The sequence below is a fragment of the Neofelis nebulosa genome, chromosome 5, assembly GCF_028018385.1.
Source record: "Neofelis nebulosa isolate mNeoNeb1 chromosome 5, mNeoNeb1.pri, whole genome shotgun sequence".
Lineage (NCBI taxonomy): Eukaryota > Metazoa > Chordata > Mammalia > Carnivora > Felidae > Neofelis > Neofelis nebulosa.
In genome coordinates this window covers 38,143,419-38,163,392 of record NC_080786.1, presented here as the reverse complement: position 1 = coordinate 38,163,392, position 19,974 = coordinate 38,143,419, and the positions used below count along the sequence as shown (strand labels likewise).

At 39.4% G+C, this 19,974-nt stretch overlaps 1 long non-coding RNA gene across 2 annotated transcripts in view; it reads right to left on the bottom strand.

The window, feature by feature from the left end:
- Positions 1-603: 603 nt before the first annotated feature.
- Positions 604-19,974, bottom strand: part of LOC131511958 (uncharacterized) — a 43,017-nt gene continuing 23,646 nt past the window's right edge. For both annotated transcript variants that reach the window (XR_009261839.1, XR_009261840.1), the window contains one exon: positions 604-1,687. This is a non-coding gene — a long non-coding RNA (uncharacterized LOC131511958). The remainder of the gene's footprint in view (positions 1,688-19,974) is intronic.

The following is a 19,974-nucleotide window of genomic DNA, read 5'->3' as shown; positions in this document are numbered from 1 at the left end:
AATGAGCTGGTTTGGGAACCTTTGCAACAGAATTGTCCAATTATCACCAGAGGCAGATTAACCAGGACAGCAAAGAGGCTCAATTTTCAAAGACAAGTCATCTGCACGAGTCCCTCCCAAAGCCCTGTATCTAATTCTGTGTTTGTAATTTTGCACTCTTTTTCTTAAAGAAGGCCCCCAAATTATAAAATGTTCATGCCCCACAAAACCTGGATCTCCTCCTGACCATAAACTATACTGTACTCGGAAAACTACAGCCACAGAGCAAATCTAGCTGTCTATTTTTGTAGAGCTCATAGCTAGGAATGGTTTTTACATTTTTTAATGGTTGGAAAAAATGAAAAAAAAAGCCCTCATGATATGTGAAAGTTATATGAAATTCAAATTTTTATTTCTATAGATAAACTTACATTGGCTCATAGCCTTGCGTGCTCATTCATTTACAAATTTCCTGTGACAGTTGCAGTGGCAGAGTTGAGCAGTTGCCACAGAGATTGCATGGCCTGCAAAACTTAAAATATTTATTATTTGGCCTTCTACAGAAAAAGTTGGCCAATGCTGACCTATACCATCAAATGATAACATCATAGACACAACAGAAAATTGATTTAAAAGTATTACTTTATTCAATATGAAAAGCATCATGGGGGAATTGTTTAACATAAACAATTTATAAACACTCCCAGTTGTAGAAGTGAGAGATCTGTTTTATGAAAATCTGTAAGTGACTAAATTCAGATGTGAATATCAAGGAACCATAGCATCTTATTCATCACTTAGAGTAAGCTATGTTTGGTCTATGGGTTTGGAGCAACGATTGGTGAGACCAAAGGATTTGTGAGGTGATTAAGGAAAGAATGATTATAAGTAAAAACCTCCCCAGGTAGAAAATACAGGAAAAATCTTGCAGGATAGTTGCAAAGATGTATGCAGTTAGATTAAACACTAAATATAAAAATAGTATGTGTTCTGAGTTGTGGGAAAGTATAGTAAAATGTTAACGTTACACTTCAAAGTTTAACTCTGAGGTGGGTCACTAGCCCAGTTAACCCAATACTTGAAACAGAGATAAAAACATTTGAACAGTAACGATTAGGTGAATTGGGCAAGAGCTGTGACAGATCATTGAATTCTGACAGCAAAGCAGATAAAAACTATTGATTTAACTGTTCACCTTCATAGAAGTATGACAAGAAACTTAGGGAGAGCTTTGAAAGTCACTCTGAAGATATGAGATGGAAGAGGAAAGTCTGTCAAAGGACAGCCAGTGTAGAACCTCAGTTGTTGTGAATGCTGACTGGCCAGGAACCATTGATGGAACAGATTTCTCAATCAGGCAAACACCAAGTAGAAAATTAGACCAAAGGGCAAATCAATTGGGAAGATTAGTCAATGAGGATGTTATCAGGTTGGGGGGTCAATGATGAAGGCACAGTTTTTTATTAGTCAGTTGACTTTAGAGATCTCATGATTGGGATTATACAAAAAAGAACAAGAGATCTCCCTTAACTGACTCAGAGGTCCGGACTTTGAAGATCCAAGGGATCTGTCACTCCAGGTTCTGATGGAATCTTAGCTGTTTGAAGGCAATAGGTTCTGTGTCTTTTGGAGACATCACAGACCTCTGTTCCAAAGATCCCAACCATAGTCCAACATTTACATTTTCGTAAGAGAAGAGTCTTGAGAGCTGGAAGGTAAGAGAATTGTTGAGTCAGTCTGAAGGACGAGTGATTTACCAGGCACAGACATAGGGAAAAAGAAGTAAAGGAACATCTTGGAGCATCTGCTATGTGCTGGCTGCTTTGCATACACAGTTAACTCCACATCCCCTCAGTTAAATATCATTGATTCCACTTAACATCTGAGCAAACAGAGATGGTAAGTTTTGTAACAGGGAAAAACTTGGCATGTCTGACTCTATGTTGCTTCTCTTTCCCTCACTGCTGTGACCTATAGCTTAGAATCTTCTGCTTACAGCTCAGGTTTGCATAAACTGCTTTTAACTCCAAATCTACCTCAACCAAGGAGATAAGGAAGCATGTACAGAAATGACTATCAGGGGCTCCTGGGTGCCTCAGTTGGTTGAGCCAACTTCGGCTCAGGTCATGATCTCATGGTTCGTGGGTTTGACCCCCCATGTCGGGCTCTGTGCTGACAGCTCAGAGCCTGGAGTCTGCTTCGGATTCTGTGTCTCCCTCTCTTTCTGCCCCTTCCCTGCTCGTGCTCTTCCTTTCTCTCTCTCAAAAATAAATAAACATTAAAAAAAATGAAATAAGAAAGAAATGACTATGATATGTTTAAGATTTACAGGACCAATATGACCAGATTCCTGTATGCAAAGATCACCTGACCAAGGACAAAGAAGTTACCTGACCTTCCTGGGACAGTTACAGGTATCAGTCACCTTTTGACTCCAACCGCATTCTGCTTCCCCCTTTTGCTAACATAAAAGAAGCTTGAGTTTCTTGCCAAGGGAGATCATTCTTTAGGACAATAGTCCACCATCTCCTTGGTTTGCTGGCTTTCTGAATAAAGTCACTTTCCTTACCCCAACAACTTGTCTCTTGATTTGTTGGCCTGTGGTGAGGCAAGCAGAATGAGCTTGGACCCAATGACAGTTTCATGCTTACGATCATCCAGCCAGTAACAGTAGACTTGAAATTCGAACACAAGTCTGACTGTCTGTCTGGCCCTGAGTCCGTATTCTTTCCCACTCACCATCCTCCTCCTGGCAGGCTCTCCAAGCAGAAAAGAAGCAACAGGCAGAAAAGCAGAACATCATAAATATGTTTTTCCACTTTCTGTGACCACCAAGACATTTCTTTTACCAGAGTTATAAAAACAAAACTAAACTAATACCCTTAATCAATGAATAATACTGTCTCTAAGGTGGAAGGTCACATTACCCAGTGACCTTTCTTAAAACAATGTCAAATTTTAAATCTAGGAAATGTCCTCTCTTAGGTCCCTTTGAGAATTTACAGTATTTAAACATGCAAGTGGGCTCTAAAAATGGCCTCATATGCTAATGCAAAGTCTTGCTGACTACAGATCGCCCCAGACAGGCAGGCAGTTCTTTTGACTCCTTGCTCCATCTGTGACTAGTTTCTTTGTCACCATATTCCAATTAGAAATGAGGTTGTAATTCTAAGTCTTCCCTCCCTAAGGGGTTTCTTTACATAGGCCATTATAGTAATGAGTTATCTGGTCTTCCCTTAGGTGATGGTCAGTGGTGAAAACACATTCAGTAGATCGTTGGAGCAATTATTACAAGCTTCTTTAAAATTCGGTTAAAGAACATATGCTACCATTTAGAAGTCCTTTAGTAAATCATTGGATCAATTTGTAGATATTTCTATTCCTTCCAAAACTGCATCCTCAAATTTGTTAGAGCTTCAAGTATTTACATACCCCTCACCCCCCAAATTACAAACCACTCAAAAGAGGCTATGGAGGAAACTACCATCATGTACGTAAAGCTATCTAAAGAATCCTGGCCAGTCTAAATTTAGTAGATTTCTTTTGTAAACCTAGGCCTAATCTCAGATTAAACAGAACAAATGGTAGCTAAATAGACGGCCTCTTTAAATCTGTTTGCTTTACCACAGATGAACAAGCCAAGGCTTGCTTAATTTGTAGTTGAGAGATCTCCTCCCAACTTAGAAGCAGAAGGAAAAGGAAGACCAACCACCAACCTAAACAGAAATTCTGTAATTATAGGATTTTAGGTTTGGAGTCACTTCACTTAATCTTTGCATGACCCAGAATTCAACCCAGAAGATTAAAAGAACAGCATTTTCAATTCTATTCATGAAAATGAAGGACTTGGCTAGAGTTAATAAAGCTGAGGAAAAAAAAATACGTATAAGTCGTGAGCCAAAGCAACATAATCCTTACTCCAATGCAAAGTGAAAAAAAAAAAATTTAGTCACCCATGATTTCCGTTTCAAGAGGTAATACTTTTGCACTTAGACTTGGAAAAAAGGACATAATATCCTGAAGGTGAATTGCTCCCGTGTGAGAGAACCATATTAAGATTCCACTGTTAGAGCAACCCCTGAAGCTTATCAGATCTAAATAAAAGATTGATGGTGATTCTGAGTTTAAAATTTAATGCCCAGCCTAGCTACTAAATTTTACATTATAAGAATGTTGGTGCGGCAGTACTGTAAATCAATAAAATCAATTATGCCCTCTTAGGGGATGGACTTTATAACATAAAAATTATTTACATATTGTGCTTCTTCAGAGAGCATTGTTTACTTATTTCACTCACTGTCACTTGTCATCATTTTCATTTTGATGTATTTAATGGGTAATATTTCATACATGCTACATTAGAAATCCTGTTCTTCCAACAATGCCCTTTTTTCCCCTATAAATTCCTGATGGACATCATTTCAACCTATAAACATGATATACTGGATTTGCAGATACAATCTAATAACCTGATATACCCAAATTCAAGAAAACAATTCCTAGCTTTTAATTGTGTTTAATCGGATCCTCTTTCTGGAAAAAGGATATGAGACTGCTTTGTAAATAAATGGTGTCTGTTTATCCAACACCTTAGTTACTATGTAAGTCTTTTCCCAAACCCAGGTTACCAATTCACAGGAGCTTTATCTTTGGCTAAGACCATCTCTCAAGTGAGTTAAAGGCTTGTGAGAGAAGGTAAATGACCTTTCATGGGTTTAAAATGGGCTGTGAGAGTAGGACCTGTGTGTGAAATGTCACTCAGAGGCAAGCGTTGCAGTGTTTTCCTCTGCAAGATGTCATTAATGTTCCCACCGATCTCCCTTCCCCAACCTCTGGGAGGGAAAAAGGCATGTTACTAAATAATGCAAATGTAAGCATTGTAACAACATATGCCTCCAAATCATGTTTTTGTAAAATAATGACGTCAAGATTTTGATCATTTAGGCTGATCAGATACTTGGTGATATTATCAAGAAATGAGAGATAACAGTGTGGAAAAGCATCACACTGTCTTAAGTAATCATTTAAAACGCATTTCAAAATAAATGATGATAAGAACTTCTGGTTTATTAACCCAGAATTACAATTTGAGAAATACAAATTTCTAGGTCAACAGTGAAATAATTTATCATTTTGTTTACTTGACATGGAGAGTGGGATATATTTTAATCATTAGGAAGAAATTCTAATGATTTCCTGTTCCTAAATATATTAGATTAATGTCATAAATGCATCAGATTAGTTAGGAAGAAGGCCATTTGAAAGAATGTTAATCATTTTTATTCAAGATAAAGATATAAAGAGCACCAAGCAATTTTATTTAAGTTCTGAAATCAAGAATTTACTCAGAAAAGCTTTTCTGGGTTTTCATCAGCTAATATGATTATTCAATGTTTCTAGTATCAAGGTTAAGTTGTTTTTCTTTTCTCAGGCCGTTTGTATCATTACCCCCTGTATAAAATCCCATATTTGCAAAATATATGACATATATGACATCTTTTTTTTTGTAATTTATAGGGTTTTAAACATTACAAAAGAGGTCAAAAGGAGCCCGAGGGGGGATCAACAGCAATACCCCGAATTCCAACTGACCTTATACAGAGAAGTTCTTGACTACCAAGTTGTCTTCCCAGCCATTGGTAATAGAAGCACACATTTATTCTAGTATACGATTATTATCTTTTAATTAGTTAATATAATATAATATAATATAATATAATATAATATAATATATTATATTGAGTTATGCTGATGTATTTCCTAAGATTGAATCATCTTTGCATGTGGTCACAGGTCATTATTATCTGAATCCACTTTTAGATTCAGTTTCCAATTATTTTATTTTGGGTCTTTCTCTATAGAGAGGGATATATTGTTTTCCTTTGTTTATATAGTTTATTCTTAAACTTTCTTTCTACACATAAACATTTGTCAAAATCCTGAAATGTAAAGTTTTGCATCTTTTGCTCCCCTTCTTGCTTTGCTTTTTTTCACCTTCTTTATCCTCATCACCCACATCAACCTTCCCTTTACCTCCATGCCTACATGACCATGTTAAAAATATATTGCACATCCTTCCATATTTTTTCTTCAAGTTGATCTAATCTTATAAATACAGATGTGTGTATATGTATGTTTTCAGTTTGTCCTCCTAGGTATTTTTCTTTTTTGAGGGGGGAGTAGTGGGAGTGGGGTAGGATTCTTTTTAAATCTATGGGGGTTTTTTCATCACGTTTGGAAATTCACACACATACAAGTTCCAAGGAATAAAGAGCCCTCTGGCAAAAACTTTAAGCATACTAGGAAATAAGGCACCATGAATAAGACTCAGCAAAACAGGTACATATCAATAAAGGACTCCAAAGACCTCAGATATGAACATATCAGACACCAAATATAACTAATTTTGACAATTTTAAAGAAATACAAGACAAGCTGGATATATTTATATATATAGACCGGCAATAAGAAATCATTTTAAACTAACAAAGAGATTTAAGGACCATTTAAAACTTATAAGAATGAAAACTGTAATGACGAAATTAAAAACTCAATGGAAGGTTTCCATTTCTTTGTTTTTTTAATGTTTATTTATTTAGTTTTGAGAGAGAGAGAGAGAGAGAGAGAGAGAGAGAGAGAATGCACACAAGCAGAGGAGGGGCAGAGAGAGAGACAGAATCTGAAACAGAGAATCTGAAGCAGGCTCCAAACTCCAGGTTCTGAGCTGTCAGCGCAGAGCCTGATGCAGGGCTCAAACCTATGAACCTTGGGATCATGACCTGAGCCAAAGTCAGACACTTAACCATCCAAGCCTCCCAGGTGCCCCAAGATTTCCATTTCTGACAATAGTGGTTACCGACATATTTTAACCACTCTCCCACTGAAAATAACTAAAACTCCTGGTTAGATTAGGAAAAGTATCTTAAAGGGCCTCAAGGAGCTAACAAAACAGTAAGATACAGCCAAGCCAAAATCTAAGTGTAAGTGGAAATACGAAAAATAAGCATAGTTATGAAGTCAGTATTTATTTATTCAAAATAATTTCTAAACGTACTTTAACTTTGTGCTGGAACATTGCCTCATAACCTCATGTCTTGGTTACCGTACAAACAAGGCCTCAACACTGAATGGCTGTCACCTATGCCATGGGGATACTCAACAAGTGGGCTGGTCTGGACAGGCGTCAATTGGGAGGCACTTTCCTGCACATCGCAGAATGAGATCTGTCCCTCAAAAGTCTAGACCACAGACAGCCAACTCTGCTTGACCAGCACAATGATGGGCTTGCAAACCCTTGGCTAATAATATCAAAGTAGGATTGGGTTGGGACGAGGACAGCAAATAATAATTGGAAAGGATAAGCTTAGCCTGTCATTCTTCCTATATGCCTTACCTACAACAAAGAGGGTGGGGGAGAGGGCATGATGCTCACCCTCAGTTCCAGGGGGGAGCCAGGCTGCTGAAGTGAATTCAGACCTGTTGTCCTCCCTGTACTGCAGTTACCGTTTGACTGTTCTCTGTGCAACCTCCTTGTCTGAAGTTGATCGATGCACTGGGCTAAGTTCAATTACACACACATGGCCTAGTCTAACAATCTGTTATTGCTCAGGGCTCTGATAACACTTATTGCTGGTACTCCGGCATCAGTTAGGACGCTTCTAGCTTCAAGGAACAGGAAGTCCAGCTCAGAAGGACTTAACAATAAGAGAGGATGTTTGGCTAAAAGTTCTAGAGAGGGTTCTCAGCTTAGGCACTAAAAATTGATTCTGACTGATGTAGGAAATAACACATTTGTTGAAAAGGTATTGGGTAAGTCAAAGGCTAGGTGGAACCACCGCCAAAATTACGCCACCGAACCAGTTTGATAAAGACAGTGCACTACCCTCTGACCCTGCATTCAGGACACTAAGTCCCCCTTCTGAAACTGTTGCCATAGGACACTGGATGTTACTACTGTCACCACAATTGCTGCTGACAGGATGAATTATCCAGCTTCTTCATATTGCTACCTTGTGATTCACAGCACCACACAGCACACTCTGATGGCCAAACAGAGAACAGAAGCCTGTGCCTCAGCCATGAAGTTGCCTGGAACTATGAATATCTGGCCATGAGTGTTCTTACACTGGGAAGCACCTCTGTCCACCTCTGTTCGGGGGAGAGAGATGCATGTGGTGGGAATATCCCCAAACATGGCTATTTGTTGAGAAGAAGGTCCAGGCCTCACAACTAGATAACATATTCATTCAGAAGGAGGGAGAGCATGTGAACCCTAGAAATCCCACAAAAGTCCCGAGCTTCCAGCTAACTGAGTTCCCTTGTCCAGTCCCTATGGCCATAAGAATTCCATGAATTGCCAGAACCCACCATTTGGCTCCAGAGGTTGGGATTACTTTGACTGATTTAGGCCAGTTGGGGATCATCCTTGGAGCTGGGGGTGAGGGTAATCCCACATAAATAACATGATTTTTTCCAAAATAGGTTGCAGCTTAATGTATGTTGGGAAGAAAACACTACTCCCTCTCCAATTCCCCTCACTGGCCTTGCAGAACTTATATTTTATGCCTTCTCCTATTAATTAAAAAAATTTATGTGTTAATTACCTCCCCAAATAGACAACAGGATCATGTGAACAACGATTAGTTCTATAATGTTAGAATTCCCTCAGTGCCTACATCTTATAGGCGCTCAGTAAGTGATAATAAATTAAAGTTTGGTTCTTCATTGATCCATTGTTGTTGATCAATTTATCAGGACCATTAAAGTTGGATTGAATCAAATAATTAAATAACTAGACACTTCACCAGTTGTTTTAATTTTTCACAGATAGTCATCAAAATTTTACAAAAAATGAGAATAAAATATTTATCTTTCACTAACAGAGGCTATAGGGATTCCTTTTAAAGAGTTTTGAACTAGTTGGGAGAAAAGCATCATCTAAATATGAGCATTGTTCTTATTTCTCTTAGAGACCTAAAATTGTCATAAAGGATATCATTTATGAGGTAAGTATTTATTGTGTTGCTTCTCAGTTTATGTTTTTGATTAATTTCTTTACCCCTTTCTTCATCCCTACCCCAAGCTACAAGGCAGTTAATACGGTTGATTATTAGAAGAAACGTATTTCTTCAAAAGTGTGCCTTGCCCTGTTTAGTGACAAAATGAATCCCCTTTGGGTGAACTGATATAGTAATATAGTTTATAATTACTATTCTTACTCTATTAACTATTCAGTAAATCTAAGTGCAAGAAAATCTTTCAAGACCAACCTTGTCTAACTCCCTCATCATTTGCAAATGAGCACTTTAAAGAAATTGTTTTTGGAGTTTTTTGAACATCCATTGGGAGTTAAATAAGTAACTGACTTAACATAACTAACATGGAAATTTGGCAAAAGCAAAGTTTTATGGATTGAGTGTCCATTTACATAAGGAGTTTATGGTGAATTAAAAAAAAAAAAAAGTGTCTCAGAGACTTCTTCCTAAGTTTCCAGGGATCTGAGTAAGGACAACAGTTCCATGCCTCTAATGTTAAGCAACAGTAACTAGAAAGTTGGACCTGCCATCTTAATTTTACACGGTTGGTGTGGTGGAGTGCCTTGACACCCCCATCCTTCACTCCTCCTTGTACCTGCTGTCTTGACAATAGGACAGATAAAGTCCTTGCTCACAATACAATGACAGTCCTACAGTTAGGGTAACAGACAATGAACAGGTAAACAAATAAACAAAGATGCTAATTTAAGGTTTCAGTTAGAGTTCTGAAGAATATGAGGCTCCCCACAAAATTCAAACCTGATGTTGCCTCAGAAGCAAGAGGGAAGCAAGAGGGAAGGATATGAATCTCCAAATGTGTATAAATCTAGGCAAGACCCATGAGGAACTCTGGGCAGAGAGAAGGGATGGCTGTGACCCACTATGGGCAGACAAAAGGTAAAGCAGAAGAGGTCACTGTTGGGGCACAGGGGGGACAGAGTTGGGGGCTGTTTTCTCTCCCCTTCCACTGTTCTTGGCAAAGCATTGCCTGGCATGGTGCCACCTTGAAGCAAGTATCAGCTAGACACGGGTGGCAGGATGACATGAGGACAGTGCCAGAGCCTGGCCAGGGTGAGGAAGAGAACAATGGGCCATCCATCGTTTCCACAGCATGAGGGCTAGGGGATTACCAGCCAATCTAGGTAAAGGGCAGGATGGTGGTGGTGGTTCTCTGAGGGGCATTTGTGTAAAGCATATGGGAATGGGATAAGGGGTAGGAAAGCCCAGCCTGTGTCACTGGGGGCTCTTCTTAAACTCACCTGGAGGGAGTCACCTCCAAGTTTAAAGCTCAGCTTTGTTACTAAACACCTTGAGCAGGTCATTAACCACTTAGTTTCTTTACTGGTAAAATGGGGATAATAATAACACTTACCTACAAGGTTATTATGAGGATTGAATGAATTAATATATGTAAAACATTTAGAATTTATATGTATATAAGTATGTACATATATATGGCCCTGCAATCCCTTTCCAGATAGATATCCAAATCAGTTCTCACCCGGGTCCATAAAGGGGCAAAAATGAAGATATTCACTGTAAAGTTTTCATGGAAATTGGGAGCTGGGTGCATTCTGAGGGAGAATAAATGCACACTACAGAATGCTAGGAATCACTTGGAAGCAATGAACCAGAGGTATATATAGCAAATACATATGGATCTTTAAAACCCACTGTTGGTTGCAAAACATAAATAGAACGAGGTCTATTGCACAATACTATCGATACAAATTTAAAACATATACCAAACAACACCTGACATTTTACAATATTGCATTAAAATGGATGCCTATGTGGAAGGGAAGGGAATGAAAATGGAAACCAGGGCTGAATGGGAGACATACCCATGAAAGAAAGGTAATAGTAGTGTACCATGAACTAAGGTATATGATTGACTCACTGTTTTTTACCTGACACATAAACAAATGAAGAAAGAACAGAAGGGAGGGCGGGAGAGAGAGCAGAGGGAAAGAATAAGATAATTAGACAATGTCTGGGCTGCAAATGAGGTGGTTGCCACTAAATAGGGTGATCAGGGAAGGCCTCTCTGAACAGGTGACATTTAGGCCAAAGCCTGAAAAGTGTGAAGCCTGTCATATGATGGCCTGAGAATATGAATTACGAGCAGAGAACATGTGATAAGACCCTGAAACAGAAATATAACATATTTGAAATATAGGGGGGAAAAGACAAGCGTTGTTGGAGCATAGTGAGCAAATAAAGGTGAGTTTTAATTTTAAAAGATGGTCTGGTAAAGACTTTTCTTCATACACTTGTCTATATATAGAGATAGTTTAGGACTATTAGTTTCACAGAATTGGTAATTCCCAAGGAGAAGGGAAGTCCTCTGTGGTCTTATGGTGATCTGGCTTGTGACAGGGAGGTAAGAGGTGAGCATCAGGCAACCAGAGAGGAGCAGAACCAAACTTTGCTATGACAGGTGTAGGGGAGTCAAATCCCACCCCTGGGAAGGCAGAAATTTTAGTGGGGCCTAAAACCAAAGTCCTCCCCACCAAAGGCTGGACTGCCAAGTAAATATCTGGCTAAGCAGGACTTTTGCCATGGCACTATCCCTGCTGTGGTCTTGTGTCTGCCAATGCCCTTAACACTTCCTGGCAACAGTGCCTCCTTGGGACCACTGTGGACATCTGTCCCCTCTGGGATTTGAATAGTGGTCTCCTTATGCTCTCCTTCCACACCTTCCCGGAGAGCATCCATTTCTTGGTTTCCTTCAAGAGAGCGTCTGGTGTATCAGAAATACAAACCTCAGGTTTTCATTCTGTCTTGGGGTGTTAACCTCTCATCACCCTGCCAAATGCTGAACATATCCTGAAACAGCAAATAAGCAAAAAACAAACAAACAAACAAACAAACAAAAACACTAAGAAGCTGTTTTTCACGAACAAGGAATCTTTGAGAACAGAGACCTAGCCTATCTTGATTTCCATTTATCCTCATGCTTAGAAAAATGCCAGGCCTGCAGTAGGTGCTCAATAAAATGGGTTGAATGTATTCGTACACACACACACACACACACTTAAAATGATGATACTGTTCCCACGGGAAAACCTCCAACCAAGATATCTCAAAATATCTTATTATCTCAAGATAACAAACAAAAATGCAGCTTCATTCAACACCAATTTTAGCTCATAAAGAATTGGTTTTCCTCCTTGGGGTTATAATGGGTAATGATAATGTTTATTGAGTACTATGTGCCAGACACTGAATTATCACATTTAAAACCCAAGACAACCTTAGGAATTAAGAACTATCTTATTCTTTCCCAAATGAAAAGGAAGCTTGGAGTTATATAGTAACCTTTAAGTGATGGCTAGATCTGGGTTTTTAATCCCAGGTCACCTGACTCCAGAATTGTTGGATAACTTCTGAAACTCTGATTAATTTTACAAACATAAAATGTATTAAAGTTGTACGTGAAACAACAACTACTCTTCTGAGTATTGTTTTTCTTTTCTAGACTAATCATTGGCATCCATAAATTTAAGCATGTTTTAAGGAAAGCTTAAACATTTTTAAGGAAAGCTTTTCAAAACATTGCAATGATTTAAAAAATAAGGTTACAGGACAGCTTGCAAATGAGCAACAAAGAAAGAATAGAAGTGAAATCTTCTAAGTCATAGGCTGTTCTTTGCACTATGAGTCCATGTTTGCTTTAATTTTAGTTTCCAGCTTTGAAATTTCTTTCCCTTTCTCCTCGCCATTTTTCCTTCTTTTTCTTTGTTCTAATGGTTTAATTAATTTTAGGGATCATAAAACAATGTCTGAGCATTGTGACAATTTTGCTGCAGTAAACATTCTTTGTCTGAGCATGAGTTCCATAGAAATTATAGCCTGAAGCAAAATTTACATTCTAAAGCTTTGCTGGAAGAATGCAAACTCAAAGATGCAAGAGTGAAGGGGAACAGGGCCATGAGGCAAGAAGGAGGTGAAGGCAAGTTGCTAAACTGGCTTCCACTTCACTACAAACACAACTGGTTGCTCAGTCGTGTGGGAAGTTTCCAGAGAAGCCACATGGAAACATTTCTCAGAAGAGTCCTTTGGGGGAGAGGAAGGAGAAGAATTTATCTATGGCTCTCTCTCTCTCTCATCCTTTACCTCTCAGTGGTTAAAATTTGCATCACTGGGTATGAAAGTCCAGAACTGGCATTGTTTTCTGGCTCCCCTTGCAGTCACAAATAAGGGGCAGTGGCATCCACTATCCTATTAGCAGACACAGCCAGGGGCATTCCTTTTCTGCAGCCTCCTGGGCCCTATCAAGCCAGTGTGCTCCTGGCAGTTCTGTTGTATCTTGGACTTCAATGGTGACAGAGGGACTAGGGATAGAAGAAGAGAGGCCTATAGTGTGAGGCACAAGGTAGGTGATAATTGGGCTGTGCCATGGGTGACCTGGGAGAACTGGAGCCCAATTGGCTGAGCAGAAACTTAAAACAGTATGGCTTCCACAGCAATGGCCCAGAAGGTGATCCTCCTGGAGAATCATTAGTAGCACTGAGTAGCCCAAAATGCTCAGTCTGTCAGAACATTCTCACACATATCTACTTATGCACATACAGAGATTTCCCCTGGGTTTACATCTACAAGTGAACTGGCTGGATCACTGGGAATCTTCAACTGTACCAGATATTATCATATTATACTGCTAAACAAGAGCCTTAAATAATTACTTGTTATTGATTTGGTCTGTTTTTTTTTTTTTTCCTTTCCTATAGATGCGTCTAAAACTCATCTATTTCCAGGCTGTCTGGGTGGCTCAGTTGGTTAAGTGCCTGACTCTTTTTTTTTTTTTTTTAATTTTTTTTTCTTAACGTTGATTTATTTTTGAGACAGAAAGAGACAGAGCATGAATGGGGGAGGGTCAGAGAGAGGGAGACATAGAATCTGAAACAGGCTCCAGTCTCTGAGCTGTCAGCACAGAGCCTGACGCGGGGCTCGAACTCCCAGACCGTGAGATCATGACCTGAGCCGAAGTCGGCCGCTTAACCAACTGAGCCACCCAGGCGCTCCAAGTGTCTGGCTCTTGATTGACTCAGGTCATGATCTCAGGGGTTTGTGAGATTGAGCCCTGCATCAGGCTCTGGGATGATAGTGTGGAGCCTACTTGGGATTCTCTCTCTCTCTCTCTCTCTCTCTCTCTCTCTTTCTCTCTCTTTCTGGCCCTCCCTTGCTCAAGCCCATGCAGGCACTCTTTTTCTCAAAATAAGTAAATGAACATTAAAAAAAAAAAAAAACCCATCTATTGTTTCATAAATTCACTGAGGGGGAAGGAGGAGGAGAACACTGAAGATCCCTATCACAATTTCCTCCTTATAATGCTACTAATAGGCATCTCTTGCCAAATTTACAGGGAAATTGAAAATATGAATTACATGGTATCTGTGAGGCATTTTGAACTTTTTGAAGAGAGAGGCTACTTAAACCCACTTAAAACCAAAATTTCCCATTGTTTCCAGGAGAGGGCACAAATTCATCTTATGTGTATTCTGACTGCTCTTCACCAGCCTCCCTAACTTCACCCGGCATGCACACACACATGCACATTCACATGCATACACACCCTAACTCCTATTTTGCAATCACCCAATAGATAAACCACTTATAATATCATTTCAAGACCTATGAAAGGCAACCTTTGGCAGGCTCCTTACCCTGCTGCAAGATCCAGAATGTTCACTGGAGCTTCCTAATGTCACTGTGTAGGGCTGTGTCCACTGGGGACAGGAGGGGAATGAGGAAGGAGGGTCTTACAAATTAAACACATCTGGCTTTAAGTTATATTATTTTATTTTATTATTTATTTTTTACTATATTATATTTCCTCATTTCCTATGGCATAGGTGTCCCAAGAGTAGTGATAGGAGTGGTCTCAAGCAATAAGGGCATACTTGTAGAGAATTAAAAAACATTTTTTTTTAGTGTTTGTTCATTTTTGAGAGAGAGAGAAAGGGGGGTGGAGGGGCAGAGAGAGAAGGAGACACAGAATCCAAAGCAGGCTTCAGGCTCTGAGCTGTCAGCACAGAGATCGACATGGGGCTCGAACTCATGAACCGCGAGAACATGACCTGAACCAAAGTTGGACACTTAACCGAATAACCACCCAGGCACCCCGAGAATTCTAAAACAACAATAAAAGAGACTAAAAGTTGGTCTGCTTTTTAAAAAACAAACATACTAAAAAAACACACTGGCAATTCTACACAAAGGCAGATACAATGTAAAATACTCTTCCCTCCCTCCCCAAAATCTTTTTTTGGTCTAAGTTCTAAACAATTTCTCCAGTTACTATTCAATTTTATAATAAATAAAATTAGCATATTTTATCCTTTAATTAGCATTGTCTTCTACATAGAAGTTAACTCACAGGAGCCCTGGCATAAATGGACTCATCTACAGGTGTGTGTTTGAGAGTTAAGTTCCTTATGGTTCAGAATCATTCATGCTTGCTTTGGGCACACTGTATGTCTTCAACTCAGATGGAACTATCTGCTTCTGCATTTATTTATTTTTTTAAATGTTTTTTTAATGTTTATTTATTTTTTAGAGAGAGAGAGAGAGAGAGAGAGAGAGAGAGACAGAACGTGAGCAGGGGAGGAACAAAGAGAGAGGGAGACACAGAGTCCACAGAATCCCAAGTAGGCTCGAGGCTCTGAGATGTCAGCACAGAGCCTGATGTGGAATTCAAACCCACAAACTGTGGGATCATGACCTGAGCTGAAATCAGACACTTAAATGACTGAGCCACCCAGGTGCCCCTATCTGCTTCTGCATTTTTTTTTTAATTTTTAATTTTTTTATTTAAAAAAATTTTTTTTAACGTTTTTTATTTATTTTTGAGACAGAGAGAAACAGAGCATGAACGGGGGAGGGGCAGAGAGAGAGAGGGAGACACAGAATCGGAAGCAGGCTCCAAGCCATCAGCCCAGAGCCCGAGGTGGGGCTCGAACCCACAGACCGTGAGATCATGACCTGAGCTGAAGTCGGACGCTTAACCGACTGAGCCACCCAGGCGCCCCTGCTTCTGCATTTATTTATTTATTTATTTATTTTTGGGACAGAGAGAGACAGAGCATGAACGGGGGAGGGGCAGAGAGAGAGGGAGACACAGAATCGGAAACAGGCTCCAGGCCCATCAGCCCAGAGCCTGACGTGGGGCTCGAACTCACGGACCGCGAGATCGTGACCTGGCTGAAGTCGGACGCTTAACCGACTGTGCCACCCAGGCACCCCATGCTTCTGCATTTAAACGCTAGATCTGAAAGAGGTAATGGCAGTAGTAATTATAACAGAACTTTTGCTACTTCAATTCTCTCTCTTCAGTCCTCTCCTTCTATGTGGCCACTTGGAGCTGTTATTTGTGATTAAAATTTAAAACAATGCTAACTGCAAGCTATAATATATATATATATATATATATATATATATATATATATATATATATATATTTTTTTTTTTTTTGTGAGTGCAAGTTTTCATACAAGAAATATATTTACTGTATTTGAATAGCATCTTTAAGATTTAAAATTGATTCCTTTTGGGGTGCCTGGGTGGCTCAGTCGGTTAAGCGTCCGACTTCGGCTCAGGTCATGATCTCACGGTCGGTGGGTTTGAGCCCCGCATCCGGCTCTATGCTGACAGCTCAGAGCCTGGAGCCTGTTTCAGATTCTGTGCCTCCCTCTTTCTCTGACCCTCCCCTGTTCATGCTCTCTCTCTGTCTCAAAAATAAATAAATGTTAAAAATAAATAAATAAATAAATAAATAAATAAAATTGATTCCTTTTCATCATTTTTTTATTTGTTAACAAATTACTCTTAATCTGTAATGTTATTACTCATTTCCGTGGCAGACTAATATGTAGGGATATGTTTTTTCCCTTTCATTTGAAAAAAAGTAATGAAATTTGAACATATGAATCCATTACTTTTCCCTCTTTTTTGATCCTATACTAAGTCATTTTATTACTTATTTATTTTTATTGGCATGATTATATATTCAAAGTCCAATAAAAGAAAAATCTCACTGTTTTTTTCTGTCCATTATTATGATTATTCATTTCATTTCAGTATTATTATTGGAAATAATGTTGTATGGAGAAGGGTCAGTTGCACAATGATCTGCCCTGTATGTCAGATATGGGAGGTGCACTGCTGCTTCCCAGAGTGCTAAGACTACTTTGTAGATCCACAGAGCCAGACCTTGAGAGTTGCCCAACCCAGAGAGACTGCCCCCTGCTGCTCGGGTAGGAATCTGCCACTAGGCTAATGCAGGGAGATTAACCCTCACTCTACCTTGCCTTTTCTTTTATTCAAAGATGTATATTTAACTGAAATGTCACCTCGATGAGGACTAGAACTTTGTCTGGTTCAGCACTGGTACCAGGAGCAGAGCAGACAGTCAATACATTTTTGTTGAATGAAAGTACCACATGTGGTGTTACTTTGCACACGTTGGAATGTGCACACCTTTGTATTTCTGAGTGTTTCTGGCACAAGACAGGAACTTCATCAAGAGCAGACATCATGTATTCCACTTCTTTGCATCCTCCAGCCCCCATCCCTAACTCCCAGCAGTGCCAGAGACTCTATAATTGCAGACTGACTAATCAATTGACTATAGGGCCAGGACTCAAAACACTATTCTGAAGAAATTAAGAATGGCCAAGGAGTTCAAGTTCAATAAAATAAAGTAGCATTTTATTGTTTTCTTATCATCTCATCTTATCACAGTGATTACCTTATCAGTTTCTTTGAGGGGCAAGGTTACTCATTAGAAATAAAATCCTCAACTTATTAAAAGACACTATAATTGCTACTGATCTCTGCCAAATTTTTTTGTAAGTTTATTTACTTATTTTGAGAGAGACAGAGACGGTGCAGGCTGGGGAGGGCAGAGACAGACAGAGAGACAGAGAGAGACAGAGAGAGAGTATCCCAAGCAGGCTCTGCACTGCCAGGCAGAATCCAGCACAGGTCTTGAACCATGAAGTCATGAGATCATGACCTGAGCCGAAACCAAGAGTCACATGCTTAACCGACTAAGCCACCCAAGCACCCTGTTCTCTGCCAAATTTTGATAATTTATTTCTCATTCATGTAAGAGATGCCCAGATATACACCTAACTATGTGTCAGAGTTTCTAAAAGTTATACTCAAAGTAGGAAATGAGGGACAATGTAATTTTTAAACGATCTGAGCAGATCAAATAAGATGTTCTTTCAAAGATAAGTAATATAGGATGTTAGCCTTGGATACCCTAAAGCTTACATAGTCCAGCCTCAGTATGCGAATGAAGCCAACAAGAATGTAAGACTTTTGTCTGGACTCACAGTACAGGGGTAGAGCCAGGGTCAGCGCAAGCAACCCTTATTTTTACCCCAGGTCCTCCTCCTAAATGACAGAGCTTCTAAAGTCCAAGAAAATGGCTCTATACTTGTTTATTATATCAACTTGCTTGAAGTATTTAAGAGTTACGACTGTTTATAGTGGTCATTGACTAAACAATGAAAAAGACCATTATAAAGAAACTTTAGATTGGTAGATAACAATATAATGGGGCGCCTGGGTGGCGCAGTCGGTTAAGCGTCCGACTTCAGCCAGGTCACGATCTCGCGGTCCGTGAGTTTGAGCCCCGCGTCAGGCTCTGGGCTGATGGCTCGGAGCCTGGAGCCTGTTTCCGATTCTGTGTCTCCCTCTCTCTCTGCCCCTCCCCCGTTCATGCTCTGTCTCTCTCTGTCCCAAAAAAAAAAAAAAAAAAAAAAAAAAAATGTAAAAAAAAAAACAATATACTGATTAATGAAGATTTGAAGTTACCTTTAAGAACCTCTTATTATAGCACATATATTTATGGAGTAGAATTAATAGATAATTCTTGATCTTGGGGTCATGAGTTCAAGCCCCATGTTGGGCATGGAGAGTAATTTCAAAACTGGTAATAAATATTTATTAAGCGTCTATATGTACATAACACATAGTTATTTTCTAGAGACTACTGAATGAATAAATAATAGCACACACTTACATAAAACTCACTGTATGCCAGTATCTGTTCTAAATGCTTTGCATTCATTAACGCATTGAATTTCACAACAACCTGCTATTCCCACCATCCCCATTTTACAGATGAGGAAATTGAGGTGTAAAGAACTTCATCAAGATCAGACAGCTAATAAGTAGAGCTCTCCTAATCTGATCATCTGGCTTCATAGGCTGTGCAAACTATGATATACTTCTCATTTTAAGAAACATAAACATAGGAAAAAGTTAATGGTAGTGCAGGTTAAAAAAAAAAAAACAGTTAAGGAAAACTATAATGTCCACAAGGCAGTTCATAAGAGCTGAGTGAATGATAAGCCAGAGCTCTTTGGGTGCAAGTGGCACACACTAAATTGGAAGTAACTTATTTCAAAATCTATTTACTTTCTGTCCATATTAGTTTTGCAGACTAAATTGTGTCCCCTTCCTCAAAATTCATATACTGAAGTCCTAACACCAAGTACTTCAGAATGTGACTCTATCTGGGGATGGGGCCTTCAAAGAGATAATTAAGGTAAGATGAAGCTGTATGGGTGGGCCCAATCCAATCTGATTGGTGTCCTTCTAAGAAGAGGAGAGTAGGACACAGACAACACAGAGGGAAGACCCTGTGAAGACACAGGGAGAAGATGGCCAAAGAGAGAAGCCTCAGAAGACACTAACTCGGCCAACATTTTCATCTTGGACTTCTTAGCTTCCAGAACCATGAGAAAATAATTTCTATTGTTTAAGCCACTGAATCTTTGTGGTGGTAGCCCTAGAAAACTGATATGGAAGGATACTGGGTAGTTTATAGAATTAGAGAAAGAGTTACAGGAACCAGTCAAAGCCAGTAACCTCAAAGATTAGAACAGGGCCTCAATGCATCCAGGACACTCACATGGACACACAATCAACCTCTGTCCCTTCC